This window comes from Microtus oregoni, unplaced genomic scaffold, assembly GCF_018167655.1.
Source record: "Microtus oregoni isolate MIOR12 unplaced genomic scaffold, Mior012 000013F_ref0000133, whole genome shotgun sequence".
NCBI classification, from domain to species: Eukaryota; Metazoa; Chordata; class Mammalia; order Rodentia; family Cricetidae; genus Microtus; species Microtus oregoni.
The window spans coordinates 20,930,939-20,944,648 of NW_024543072.1; the positions used below are offsets into that span (position 1 = coordinate 20,930,939).

The window sequence follows — 13,710 nt, forward strand, 5'->3', positions numbered from 1 at the left end:
GCCCTGCTGGCTGCCTTCCATGATGCTGGAAGGTGTTGTACAGCTTATGGGGAGAAAAAGGCATTAGTGACCCAGCTATGTAAACTACGAACTGCGGTGCTGGTCTGCCAGGTAGGATGTGTGCATGGACGCAATAGGAGCACGGGAGGTATGGCGGTGACCACCTATGCTGGATTGCCTTTAAGAGCTCCTCTAGAGTAGAGAACACATTTCTGATACTATAAGCATTGCCAAAGAACCATTTCTGGGGTGAACATAGAGCCTAGGAATATAGGAACCTACTACCATTGTTTAGCTCATTGACAGAGCATCAAATTGCCTTCTAAATATTTATATTTGTGCCCAGAGACAAATGCTATACTTGGCCCCAATCAGAGGCAAATGCAGAAACTCATGGCTGCTTCTGATGCTGAAAATAAATGACAGTTGACTACCTTGCCCTAAATAGAACATTTGTACCACCCCCCTAAGGCTCAGAGAACTCTGCAAAAGTAGACAGAATTAAAGAGTCAGAAGAAAGGGAAGAAAAGAGGATGCAAAAATGCTATCTTCCAGAGCAGGATACAGCCATTAAAAACGTGATCTCACAGCAGCAGAGGTTGCCGAACTAAGCCCGCAGAAGGTGAAACCTGTAAGAAGTCAATCATCAACTAGGAAGGATCTCATGTGGTCCTACCCACCCCCCACCTCCTGTCATAAACTACAGGCTACTGGTAGATTCTAGGAGAGGGACAGTTATTGTTTCTGAGTTATATGGACAATGGTGAGCCCACCGTCTCAGTGGATAGTTCCAAGGCTGTGGCCACAGATGGCCTTAGTTAAAATCAGTAGGTCACAGAAAACAACAAAAAGTCCCAAAGAGAAGAAGAGGGCTGACAGAGATGGGCAAGAGATAAAAGGTGATGGGGTCACGGCAATCAGAATGGGCAATGTACGTGCGTGAAATTACCAAATAACAAGGCTAGTCAATAAAAACATTTGGAATACAGTTAAACATGTACCTACCTAGGACAAAGCAAACCTACTTCTAGGTATATTAGTCAAGTGACACGCAGGACTCCTCAGAGTTCCAAGCTGTGAGCAATGCAATTTTCTATTATTCAACAAGATCACGACCTGTTGTATATTCATGTAACCAAGACTCCTCATCAATAAAAAGGATGAAATACTCAGATTCCAATCATATGATATTGAACTTTAAACATCAAGTATGAAAGAGTACGTTTTATCCAATATCAAAGTTCAAGATCAGCATAAATGAGGGAAATTCAGTCAATGCTGTTGAAAATTAATTTAGTGGGATCATGTCTCAAAGTACAAAGTAAGAAGAGGGATAGGGTTAGGGTTGGAGGACAGATCAGGTCCTTGGTTCAATTCATAGCACTACAAAACACAAACCAAGCCGGGCAGTGGTGGCGCACACCTTTAATCCCAGCACTCGGGAGGCAGAGGCAGGCGGATCTCTGTGAGTTCGAGGCCAGCCTGGTCTACAAGAGCTAGTTCCAGGACAGGAACCAAAAAAGCTACGGAAAAACCCTGTCTCGAAAATCCAAAAACAAAAGAAAACAAAAAACAAAAAACCCCACAAACCAAAACACAGCTCACCTAGAATCTAGGTGTCACATTACTCTGAGATAACAGATTGCATATACACCATCTGACACAAGAAAAGTGGCCATTGCTGAATGTCACAGACACCCTGGCATGATTGTTTTTACGTATAATAAACAGATGTGTTCAAATAGCCAAGGATAAAGATGCCTCCGGTCAGGCAGTCATATCTACATCCCAACCCCCCTTCTCATATGGATGAAGACTTTGGCTGAGTTCTCTGTTGTCGATCCCTCTCTCCGTCACACGCTTTGAATGAAGTCATCTACTTAGGTGATAGTCCTTGAGTCTGTCACAAAACATAGTTAGATCTTCCTGAGGGCAAGCACACCAGAAAGAGGGACAGTAAAACATTTCTGAAAGCATTCCAGAAACAGGAGAAAGGCAACAGAAGATCAGAAACCTCAAACCCTTGAAGCCTGGCTATGTCTGCTGCACCTTTCCACCCCACAGGAAAGAGACCCAGAGAAAAACACATTCTCCCTTCCAAACAGGGCTATGGCTATGAACCAGGCTCCATTTGCCTATACCACACAAAGACTTGGAGAATTTCCCTCCTTCCTCAGTGTTTCTCAACGGGAGGGACAAATCCTTGGGTCTAGTACATTACACAGAATGTCCTGGAGGCCACTAGCGTCCCAGGCCTCCCTTCGCTGTGACACTAACGTCATGCCTGGAACCATTGCCATGGTGGGAGCTGCCATGGAGGCTTTGATGAAACAAATTCTGTGTATTCCAATCTGTACCAGATTAGAATTCAGAATCAGCGTTCTAATAGGTGATTGTAGCAGCGAGTATCAACTGTAAATATCGGTGTCAAATAAAATAGTGACAGCATCGTTTTAAACAAGTGTAATTGCATTTAAAAAATCTAAATTCCCACTGTCTTTAGAAACTACTTGCCCCTTCCCTGTCCAGTCCGACCAACAGTTGGCCTTGCAACTGTGGACTTGAGGTCCGGGTGGCAAGTGGACTGGGTGGCTAGCTCCACAGTGTCCTTCTCCAGGTCTCCACGAGCGGATTAGGTGAGGGCAAGAGCCATCTCCTCTGTGTGTGCCCTGTCCTGCTTTCTTCCCCTCTCCTCTGCTCCCGATGAGGGAAGACCTACAGGTGTAGCTTTTGGAAAATGGAGCGGGGCAGGGGTGGTGTCTAGTCGCAGAAAAGAGGCAGCTACCTTTTATAATAGCATTTTGGACACTTGAGTTATATAAAAACAAAGTGTGCATGTGTGTGTGTGTGTGTGTGTGTGAGAGAGAGAGAGAGAGAGAGAGAGAGAGAGAGAGAGAGAGAACCTTGTATGCATGTGTGGTGTGTCCACCTATGTGTGTATGCAAAGGCCTGAGGAGGACTGTTGTGTGTTCTGCTCTATCCCTCTGCTTCCCTTTGAGACAGGGCCCCTTACTGAACCCAGGGCTAGCCTGGCAGCCAGCAAGCCTCAGCAATTCTGTTTTTACCCTGAACAGTGCTGGGGTACAGGCCTGCATGACCACATAGATTTTCACATGGATCTGAACTTGGCTCCTTATTCTTGTGAAGCAAGCGCTCTTACCCAGGCTCATCTTTGTGGCCTGAGAACTACAATGCATCAACAACTTCACTTGATCTTTTTCTTTTTTCAAATGTAGTACAGAAAACTCGATATTACATATGAGACAAATTTGTGGCAATATATATTTAGCAGATAATACTGGATTACAGCATATGGTCAAGATAACAAATCTCAGAAGTCTGTAGGAAATACAATTCATAACATGCATGAAGCATGGAAGTCCATAAGAAATACAATTCATAACTTGCATGAAGCATGGTTTTACAGTAGGAAGGCAGAAAGGGATATGAAAAACATTGTTGCCTAAACTGACTTGGGGAGACACAGTGGTGTAGGAACTCATCTCGCTGTATGTCCTTAATCACTTAGGAGAGTGGGCCAGGGGGTGGAGGCGCACGCCTTTAATCCCAGCACTCGGGAGACAGAGGCAGGTGGATCTCTGTGAGTTTGAGGCTAACTTGGTCTACAGAGTGAGTTCCAGGAGGCTCTAAGGTTACAGAGAAACTCTGTCTTGAGACCCCCCCCCCCCCCCCAAGAAAAAAGGAAAGAAAAAAAAACTAAAATCAAGCAGAAACCAAACTGTAGTGTTCCTAAAGCTCCTGAGAAAACTGGTGGAGTTTTGTCAGCTTTGTCTTTTCTGACTCTACATCTACCAAACAAGAAAGTGTTCGTTCGTTGTACCTGCTTGGGCCAGGTTCTGCTTCCAGGCCTGTTTTACGAGGCTCCTAGGGTAGCTAAGTGGGTGAAGTCTGGGTTCCTCCTGTATCTCTGGCCACCAGCTTTGGACTTTAGCTCTCTAGTCCTGGGCCATGGCAACCTTCCTTCAGCTCTTTATGTTAGGCTTAGAGCTGATGACTGTAGGGGACAATTACCTGGGAACCCAGGAATATGACTGTGGACATATTTTCTCTTCCATCATTATTATCAAAGTTCTGACTCAGAACATTCCAGAGAACTCATTCTTGTCAGAGGAGTTGGTGTCTCCTGTGGCCGAACAGCATGTGAGCTTGGCCCCAAGCTCGTTTTATTACACAGCCCTGTGTCTAATCTTCCTGAGAGCAGATCAAAGCCATTAGCACCACCTCTCACTGGTCTCCTTCTGCTGTCTGTAACAGAAACCCCGAGTGCACTAAGCAGTGAGTTACAGGCTGGCCCTGGCACAGCAGACTGAGAGAAATACCCCGAGTGCCACATTCTTGTTTCTGGTTCCCGCCACGCTCCACGTTCACTCTCCCTGTGGCTTTCAAAGCAGGCTCACCAGCGTCCAGGTTTCCATAAAATGACATCATCAAAACGGTCTTCGGTGGCCCACAGACAGTGTCACCATGACAGCTCCCTCTGTGGCTCCAGCCAACTTCAGCTCCTAATCACATGTTCCAGATGTTTCTTTCTCTCCACTGAGGACTGGCATCTGTATCCCTTAAAATGGCAGCCCCTCTACACTCCAAGCTGGACGGGGGCCGCACACTTGGTAGGCTCATCTTGGAAGATTGTGCAGTAGCAACAGGGACAGCTGGATGGGGCAGAGGCATGGAGTGTTGGCTCAGGCAGCCCTAACCTGACAGTGCATACAGTCCCCAGGATCTTCTTTGAGTGTCGTTTCTAAGTTCCCAGATAGCAAGGGCTGGGACAGTCTGCAGCCTGTCAAGTTCCCTAGGCCACTAGGCACAATGGGAGTAGCAAAGGAGAGCACCTTCGAGTTCTGAGCACTAGTGTTCAGAAACACTAATTGTCGCTGTGTGCAGAAGCAGGTTCCTCCAGGGACGGTTGTCCGAACACTCCAGAAGCCTTGGAAATGGGTTTAGAAATGAAGTCTGTGAGTCATTACCCAACTAATCTACCACTTCGTCATCACAGTTTACCATCTCCTCTTCTCTCAAACGCGCACGCAGCTGCTTTCTTCCCAGCGTCTGAACAGATGAGACCCTGTTCTCCCTCAGCTGGGCGTCTGCAGCGCTGGGTGGGGTGGAAGAGGCATGTTAAGTTGATTCTGTGACTTCCTTCACAAAGCAGCGAGTTTTGAAAGGACAGACTTTGCTAAATAAATATTCTCTGTTCAGTTTAGTTTCTCTCTCGCTATTCATGCTACGGGGTAAGGTTTGCTTTAAGTGGGATGTGTTGCTTTCAATCCATAGCTGATAAGTAGAAACAACCATACCCATGGTAAAAGCAAAAGGCTTAGAGATCATTCCATTCCCCAATTATTTTGCGATTGCAAATTGGTCCAACTGCCGCGGCGCGTTTGAGGTGAGCTCAACTCCTTGTAAATGTGCCGTCTCATGTAGTCAGCACCAGACTTTGTATGTTCCAAGTGGGCAAAATGACACTTTCACATCTTGGGTGGCGAATACTGTGTGCATACTGTACACCTAACCCCACGGCAGGTGCTGCCAATGGGCGATGAGAAGCAAGAAGACGAGGGAAGAGGGGGAGCATCTGGCTGTACTCACAACAGAATCAAACCGTACTAGAAATGCCTACAGCATCTGGCGAAAAGCTGCCTCCCAGACCCCAGCCTGGTTACTGCTGACAGGGCATCTGCCAAATTAAATGCTTCAAGGGAGCAAGCCATCGGCCCTCCCTCAGCTAACAGGAGTTTTAACAGACCGGAGAACTAACTTTTGGTTTTTGGACTATCTACATCTTGCCATCCTTGCTGGTTATCCTGCTCTGGGTAATTGTGACTTTGAGGTTGTCATACTGTGTCGAGGTCTAAAGTAGAGGTGACAAATTTTGAGACGAGTATTAATAAGCCACACCATGGCATCAGGTGGGAACGGAACCACGTGTCGCACACAACAATAACAGCAACAGAGAAAACCTGAAACTGTGGCTGTTAGGGATCCCCACTGATTACACTTGTCCCCTTTCTCTCTCCACCTGTGCAGGAAGCAACCCCGCTTGAGACAACGCCATCCTATTTATCAAAGGCTTTCAGGTGTCCGAAGCTACCGTCAGCTCTTTGTCTTTCATTTGGATTTGCTAAAAACATAACTAGCAAGAGCTAAGTAGAGTTGCTATTTATCTATTTAGGGCGTATGTATTGTGGCGCACATATAAATCGGATGATACACTTCAGAGAAGTATCACTGGTGGTGTTCCTACTGGTGGGGCATAGGACTTTGCATAGAGAGAAGCTTATTTACTTGACAGCAGGTTTTCCCAGAGGGAGCTGATGGCTAGCTCCTCTTTCCGCTGGCAGCAGGAAGTGTTTCACAATGCAGAAATTGCTGGCTTTGGGACGGACTCTTTACATCTCTAGAAAAACCAGACTCACTACTGTGGTGTGTGTACATAGTTACCACTGGACATGTTACAGAAGTGGTCCATATAACATTGTTGACTACACTTAAAGTCTGTATTTAACATAACATAAAGTAGGTAACGAGATATTTCATGAAAGAGATGAATATTTTCTTTTTGTTGTTTTCTCGAGACAGGGTTTCTTTGTGTGCCTTTGGAATCTGTTGTGGAACTAGCTCTTGTGGACCAGGCTGGCCTTGAACTCACAGAGTTCTGCCTGCTTCTGCCTCCCGCCTCCCAAGGGCTGGAATTAAAGGCGTGGGTCACCACCGCCCAGCTTGAACATGTCTTTGATAAGCTATTTTCTGTTCCATCCAGGTAAATGCTTCAGGATTCCTCTCATTTTCCCAAGGCTAAGGAACAAATTTAGATTTTGCCTCAAGTTCAGCCAAAGTCTTGCTATCATACTGCCAGAGAATATTAAAGGCAAACTCTCAACACTCATGAGAAAAAAATCAAGCAGTCTAGAGAAGTCCTAACCAGATGCTCTTGTGTGTGATATATGATTTCCAGAAAATAAAGCATTTTAAGGACAGTGTTTAAAGAGAGTATTTTAAGGAAACATTTATAAAAAACAAGGTGGGGACTAACTATTTAATGCCTCTTTAAATGAGGGAATATCTAACTATCAAAACAAAGGGAGAAACCACCAAACAGCATGCTTCTAGGTGCTCAGGACAAACCTATGAAGGAACTGATAAGAGACTGACAGGAGACTTACATCTTAGTGTAGAGTCTGGAAGCAAATCTGGCTTGGTGACACATGCCTATTCCTGTGACACAAGAGAACAGTGCCAGAGGATCACTTGGGGACAGAGAGATGTTCTAGACCAGCTTGGGAAACAACAGAAGTTCTTAGCCCAAATCAAGTTGAAACAAATAACAGCAACAGACAAACTGTGGACCATTGATGGGATAAATACCTCACACATAAAAGGGTCAGAGAGTACCATGGAAAAAGCAGAAGAGCAGAAAGGGGAGTCAGGACTGGGTTTGATAGAGACTGTGGTGGGTGGAAAATATCCCCATTGTAACACCTGGTCTCTACCTGGTGGTGCTGTTTGTGGGGGGTTAGGCAGTGCAGCCTCGCTAGAGAGAGTACATTACTGGGGATGGGCTTTGAGATTAAGAGCCCCATGCCACCAGTTCACTCTCTGCTTCCTATATGTGGTTGAGGTGCGTACAGTGCCCAGAGATGCCAGAAGAGAGCATCAGAGTCCCCGGAACTGGAACGGCAAACTCTTGTGAGCTGTTATGTGGGTGCTGGGGATTGAACTTGCATCCTCTGGAAGAGCAGCCAGTGCTCTTAATCTATCTGTAGTCCAGTCTATCTGTAGTCCAGTCTGCTTAATTTCTAAATGGTCGTCCCCTGCCATCAGGTCCAGTGTGAGAATCTCACACAGATATTCATAGTTTCAGTACCATCAGGTCCAGTGTGAGAATCTCACACAGACATTCACAATCTCAATACCATCAGGTCCAGTGTAAGAATCTTACACATATATTCAGTCTCGGTACCATCAGGTCCAATGTGAGACTCTTACACAGATATTCACAATCTCAGTGCTGGTCAGCTCTCAGCCTGCCATCCTAACTCTTTTATCTTGTCTGTAACAATTGCATTATAAATCCCTCTTTATACTTCTGTGTCTTCTGGGTGTGACATTTCCGTTGTCTGCCCGCCGCTTGCCTCTCCACTCCCTATGTAACACCTCTTCACCTTCTCAGACTCATGTGAGTCCTGCCATCCTTCAAGCCTTGCCCTATTTTCTGCCTTGGTTCCAGTCTGTGTCTGAGGGCCCTTCCCATCTCTGGGCATGTTGTGCATATTTTTACCAAAGCAGCAAAGTTGGCTGTGCAAACCGTGATCTGTTTCTTTGGCTACCAGTTGCAGGGTTCCAGTGGGCACCGGTGACAGAGCCAGTTCAGCTGTACTGCATAGTTCTGACTCCTTTCTGTCAGAGAGAGCATCTTCACTCTTCCACGGTGGACACTCGGGCTAATTCCAGTGCAGAGCCAAACACTCATTTACCAAGCAAACATTGGTCTAATGAATGACAGCGAGCAACCAGCCTGAACAATTCTCTCAGATCAGTGTCCCCAAGGTGCGGTCTTTGGATCAGCAATATCTACATCCCAAGGGAAGTTGTTAGGGTGTGGGTGCTTAGCTGGTCCCACAACCTGTGCAGTCTCAAACCACACGAGGAACCCAGGACACCGTGTCAAGAAGCCTTCTGGACAACTCTAACAGGTGTTATACTTCCAGAAACACTAACTGCTCAAACGAAAAGGGACAACTTGATTTCAACGACTTACATAATACAGCCCTTAAGAAGGGCATTTACGGTGTAAGACGGCTTGAAAAGAAGGCAAGACTTCGTCACACACACAGACCCGCCCACCACACACGTGTGCTTCATCTCTCAATAAGGAGTGATGTGTAGCAAACCACTAATGCCCTTGCTTCCCTCCCTCCCCTTCTCAGCATGCCAACCACCAGGCTACAGTTGCTGTTTTCCCCATGTGTGTCTTCAGACTTTTACTATATAAGCACCAAGGCATTTAGCTTTAATTAGAGACGTGATCTAGGCTATTATGGCAGAAATCACAGCACCTGCCTCAGCAAGCTACATAAAGACACCTGGAGTGGCAGGCAGTGGATGCAACCCCCTGCTCCTTGCCAACAGGAGGTGAGCAGCCAGGGCAATGCTCACCTTTCAAAATGCAAGTGTAAAGGGGTTATGAGCACAGATCCAAGTTAAAACAATTGTCGCTGCTGATGTATATATAACATAAAATGAAGCAAAGGGGCCCAACACATTGAACTCAAACAACAACAGATTTGCACAGACAGGTCGGGTCAGTTTTGCACAGCCCTGTAGATCCTGCACCCAAGGGAAGAGTGCATGCCGGGAAGTATCATGGACTATGGGCAGGAGGAATCCCAAACAGTCATGATGAGGGCCCTGACTCCATCCTGTAAGCACCACAGACAGGCCTTGGTTCTGTCAACTGTGATGACAAGACATCACCTGACTCCCCCTGGCTTAACAGAAAGGATGTGATGATGGTTTGGGATAAATTCTTTTTCATTTGGAGGCCTATAAAATGAACCGCTTATGAGACTATAGCTGCCAAAGGCATGTAGCTATAGCTCTCAAAATGGAAAGTACTGGGAACTACAAAGGAATAGTATACAATGTTGCATCACAGGTACTTGCGGCTTACTTATCCACTGATGAAATTTCATGCACTTCCTATCCATTGGTAGCATTTTGTGAAGATGCTGGGGACCAAACTCAGGTCTTCATGCTTGTGTAGGGAACATTTTTACTATTTTACCATCTTCCTAATGTGTGTCTGTAAAAATATATTTTTACTATTAAATATTTATATAATATATAATAGTTATACACACACACACACACACACACACACACACACACACTCACATACTGAGACTGCAATCTAGGTTGGCCTGTAACTCACTATGCAGCCCAGGCTGGCCTGTCACTCACTATGTAGCCCAGTCTGGCCTTGAATTCATGGAGAATTCTTCTGCTTCATCCTCCCAAGTGCTAGGATTACAGGTAGAAGACATCACACGTGATTGAGTTTGGTTATAATAGGTGGTTAAGTTTGGTTATATTAGGGATATCGTTTAAATGGTAAAAATGAAATCAAAGGGTAAAATATCCATAGACTAGATTTCAATTATTGATATTTTTACCCTTACTCTCGTTCTCACAAGTAACTCAAGAACTTGTTGTAGTGGTAGGGGGTAGGGGTGTGGCTTGGGGGTGGGGCACTGCCAAAACCCTGGTTCTAGGAAGGTAAGATTCCCTGTCCTGGAGTAGAGAAGATAGGCACCTTTTGCCTTGGTATTTTCCATTTGGTTAAGTTGACTCTTAATGACTTGAAACAAGCGGAGTCACAAGGAAGCAAGCGCTGCTCCAATTCTTTCGTTACATAATTTCATTTCTGCTCTCAGGCCCGTTAAGCTGGTTGGAAGAAAACTGCTAAATTAAATTTGGTTTGATTAGGAAATTTGCGTCATGTGCAGGCAAAGTACGGCATGTGTGGGTTAAAAAATGTTCTGGTTATTTTAAAAAAATGTTTCATAGATGATTCAGTTTTACCATGGCTCCACTGGTGAACTAAATCTGTGTACTGAGGATGTGTTGGGGGTAGACTTTGCTTTGGCCCTTTATTGGGAAATCTCTCAAGTTTTGGACTATTTGTCCTGTTTGAAGAAAAGTCCTATGGTCTCAAAGGCTGGGTGGGACATTTGAGCGCCTTCATGTCCTTCTTGCTCTGCCCCCTGAGACCCTTTCATAGGTCCCTTTATGTCTTTGTCATACACATTGGCCTGCTTTTTATCAGTTTTGCCAAGGTGAGCCTTGAGCCTCATCTCCTTTGGTCTAAGCCCTTAGCTGCATTTCAGCCCAAGGATCCCACCTTCCATTTTACTGCCGACCTCCAAACACAGGCATGGAGAGATTTAAGGAGAGTTGTCTGAAGTGTTTCAGGCTGAGGGAGGGGCTTGAGAGAAGGTCAAATGTCACAGTAGGGTGCTAAGATAGCCACAAGCAAGTGGCAGAATCCAGGAGCTGCTGTTTTATAGATAACACAGAGGCCACTTTCCAACCTCTGTCTCTGCTGAGATGACTGAATCTTGGATTTTACAGTCACTGAGAAGCATCCAAACAGTTGGAGAATATTAAAAATTATGGAGCTGTTTCTATTATTTTAGGTGAGTTATTATCAGGCAAAGAAGGCAAGACATGGACAGCAGGTCTCCGCAAACCTCAGAAACTGCTGAGGACCAGGGTCACAGGGTAGCCCACAGAACTTCAAGAAGATGTTCAGATGCTAGCATCTGGCTACAGTTTTCTCATTCATTAAAGGCCTGGCTTATTTTTCGTGCTCTTTTCCTCTTTATCTTCTTTGTTCATGGAATGACGGTTTGTCGTCTAGAGTGCATAGGTAATTTTGACACAGACCACATGGGGCACACTTCTAGAAAGTTCTATAGCACCCCATCATTCCAGACAATTCCCTTATGCTTCTGGCCCCTGGCCAATTCCCCTTTCTCCCTGAGGTCATAATGGTTGCACTAATTCCTATTGCTATAGATTGTCCAAGCCTTTTCTAGAAATAGATAAAAATGGATTCATAGATTGCTCCTTTGGGCCCTAATGCTTCATGCTTCAAACACATAGAGAAACATCCATGTGGGTGTGAAATCAAAGGACCGCCCTGCAGGAATGTGTGAGGGTATTCTGAGGTCCCTGGGGTTCTGCACTGGGGTGGAGGACTTAAGATGACTATTTGACTCGGGGAGGGATGAGGAAGAAGCTGGGGTGGGGGCTCATAGCGACCCTTCTCAAACAGCACAGCTCATCTTTTTCATGTTGTACAAACTGAGACTCAGTGAAAAGTTGCCTTTGGGAAAACGGGGTAAATTAATTAATAAAGAGACATCCACGTTAGCAGCACGGGAAATACTAATCATTGCATTTTGTATAAAAAACCACAGATCTCAGGATTCTTAAGGGATCCCTTTTCCGTGACAGTCCATAAACTACCAATATTGTTTTCTGATAAGAGAGAGGTGACAGCCCTGGAGGGAGGGCTGGAAGCCAGAGACAGCCAGACTGGGGACTCCCGAGGGAGGGCTCGGGCACCGGGCACACTGTAACATTAGTACTGGTTACCATCAGACAGCACCAGCCCAACCAAGGTGCATAGACAATAGGCCAGAGGCCACAGGCAAGAGAAGCACAAAGACAGCATTCAAAAGACCCGGCTGCTGCCAGCCAACACTTCCATAGACTCCAGACCAGGCCAGACCTGCACACTACCACATGGCCAGAAAGTAGAAAGTCCCCCCCCCCCCCATTTTAATAGTGAGCTTTTAAATTGTTAAAAATAATAACCACAGAAAGGAGAGTGCTGACATAGCCTTAGACGCACAGACAAACGGAAACTGTTGTTCTAATGATGACAACAAACCAGCTTCATAATTACAGCCCAGCATCCCAAACAGGGGATTGTTATTACCGCATTCCTTTAGAAATGAAGGGGGTCCAGGGGACTTATCAGCAAACCAAGGAAACCTCAGGCATCCACCTGCTCCCCCTCCCTGCTCGCACAAGCAAAGGCTTATCTAACTCTTGGACTCTTTTGCTTCTTTTCTTTCTTTTTGCACTCAAGGAAAAGATACTTTGCGATGGGATCAGATTCTTCAAGCACAATTCTCTTGTGAAGCAAGAGACGCAGCCCTTTCCGGGCAGAATTCTGGGACCACCATTCTTCCCCTGAGCAAATTTACTTATGCTGTTTCTTTTCCTTGATATAATTTTAGACACCTAATACTTTATATTTCTCTGCAATACCAACCTCAGTTGTGTTAAATAAAAATTTTAAAAAGTAGCGGCGCCGCAAGTTTGAAGGTAAAAGGGTCAGCTAACAGCGAACATAACCGCGCGCACAGAGAGTGAAGGGTGACGTCTGACCTTATTCACTAAGCCATGTGTGGAGCTTGGTCCCAGGCAGGTCCTCCGAGGAGATGGAAACCACAGATCTGCAAAAAAGGAAACACAAGAAGATAAATATAAATTGCTTTTCAAATTTAAGTTCCCCAACATTTGATTAATCAGTACCTGCTCTTATTTCTGCCTTTCCGTGGGGTCCGGTTTCAGAGCCGGCTCCCATTTTGAAAACATGCAAATTGACTTGGATGAAATCGCATTCTGAACTGGACACAGTTTCATGGAAGAGACTCTGACACAAGGCTGTGATCACAGAGGCCGGCGACAACCTTCCTGCCTCCCAAAGACTGTCTTTTCTATGGGGCTTCAAGAATACACAAGAGCTTTGCACCCCCAGCCTGGGAAGAAGGCTAAGCAGCAAACAGGAACCTCTGGTGGTGGATGGGAGATTTCATGCTAATGAGAGGCCCTTTCCTATTCCTGGGGATGAGCCAGCACCCCAGTGCTGCTGAGGTGTGGCTCCAGGCACCTGCAGTGAGATGCAGTTGCCTACAGGGTTTATTCTCAGGGGCCTCACAGGGACACTTTCTGGGGCCTATTTAGGGACACTCTTTAGGTGGCACAAGCTGGGAGCAGGTGGCAGCAGGGGCAGCACCCCGTCTACGAATCTGTTAGCTCTGGCCTTATAATGTTTATGATTGTTGCGGGGAACACAGAAGTCACAGCCATAGTTCAGGAGCATAAATATCTGGA

General features: G+C 45.7%; 1 protein-coding gene across 6 annotated transcripts in view; it reads right to left on the bottom strand.

Annotated features, from left to right (window-relative positions):
• Nucleotides 1-13,710, bottom strand: part of Thrb (thyroid hormone receptor beta) — a 332,075-nt gene that overhangs the window by 169,854 nt on the left and 148,511 nt on the right. For all 6 annotated transcript variants that reach the window (XM_041662563.1, XM_041662565.1, XM_041662566.1 and 3 more), the window contains one exon: nucleotides 12,982-13,049. The gene's annotated coding sequence lies outside the window, so the exon portion shown is untranslated. The remainder of the gene's footprint in view (nucleotides 1-12,981; nucleotides 13,050-13,710) is intronic.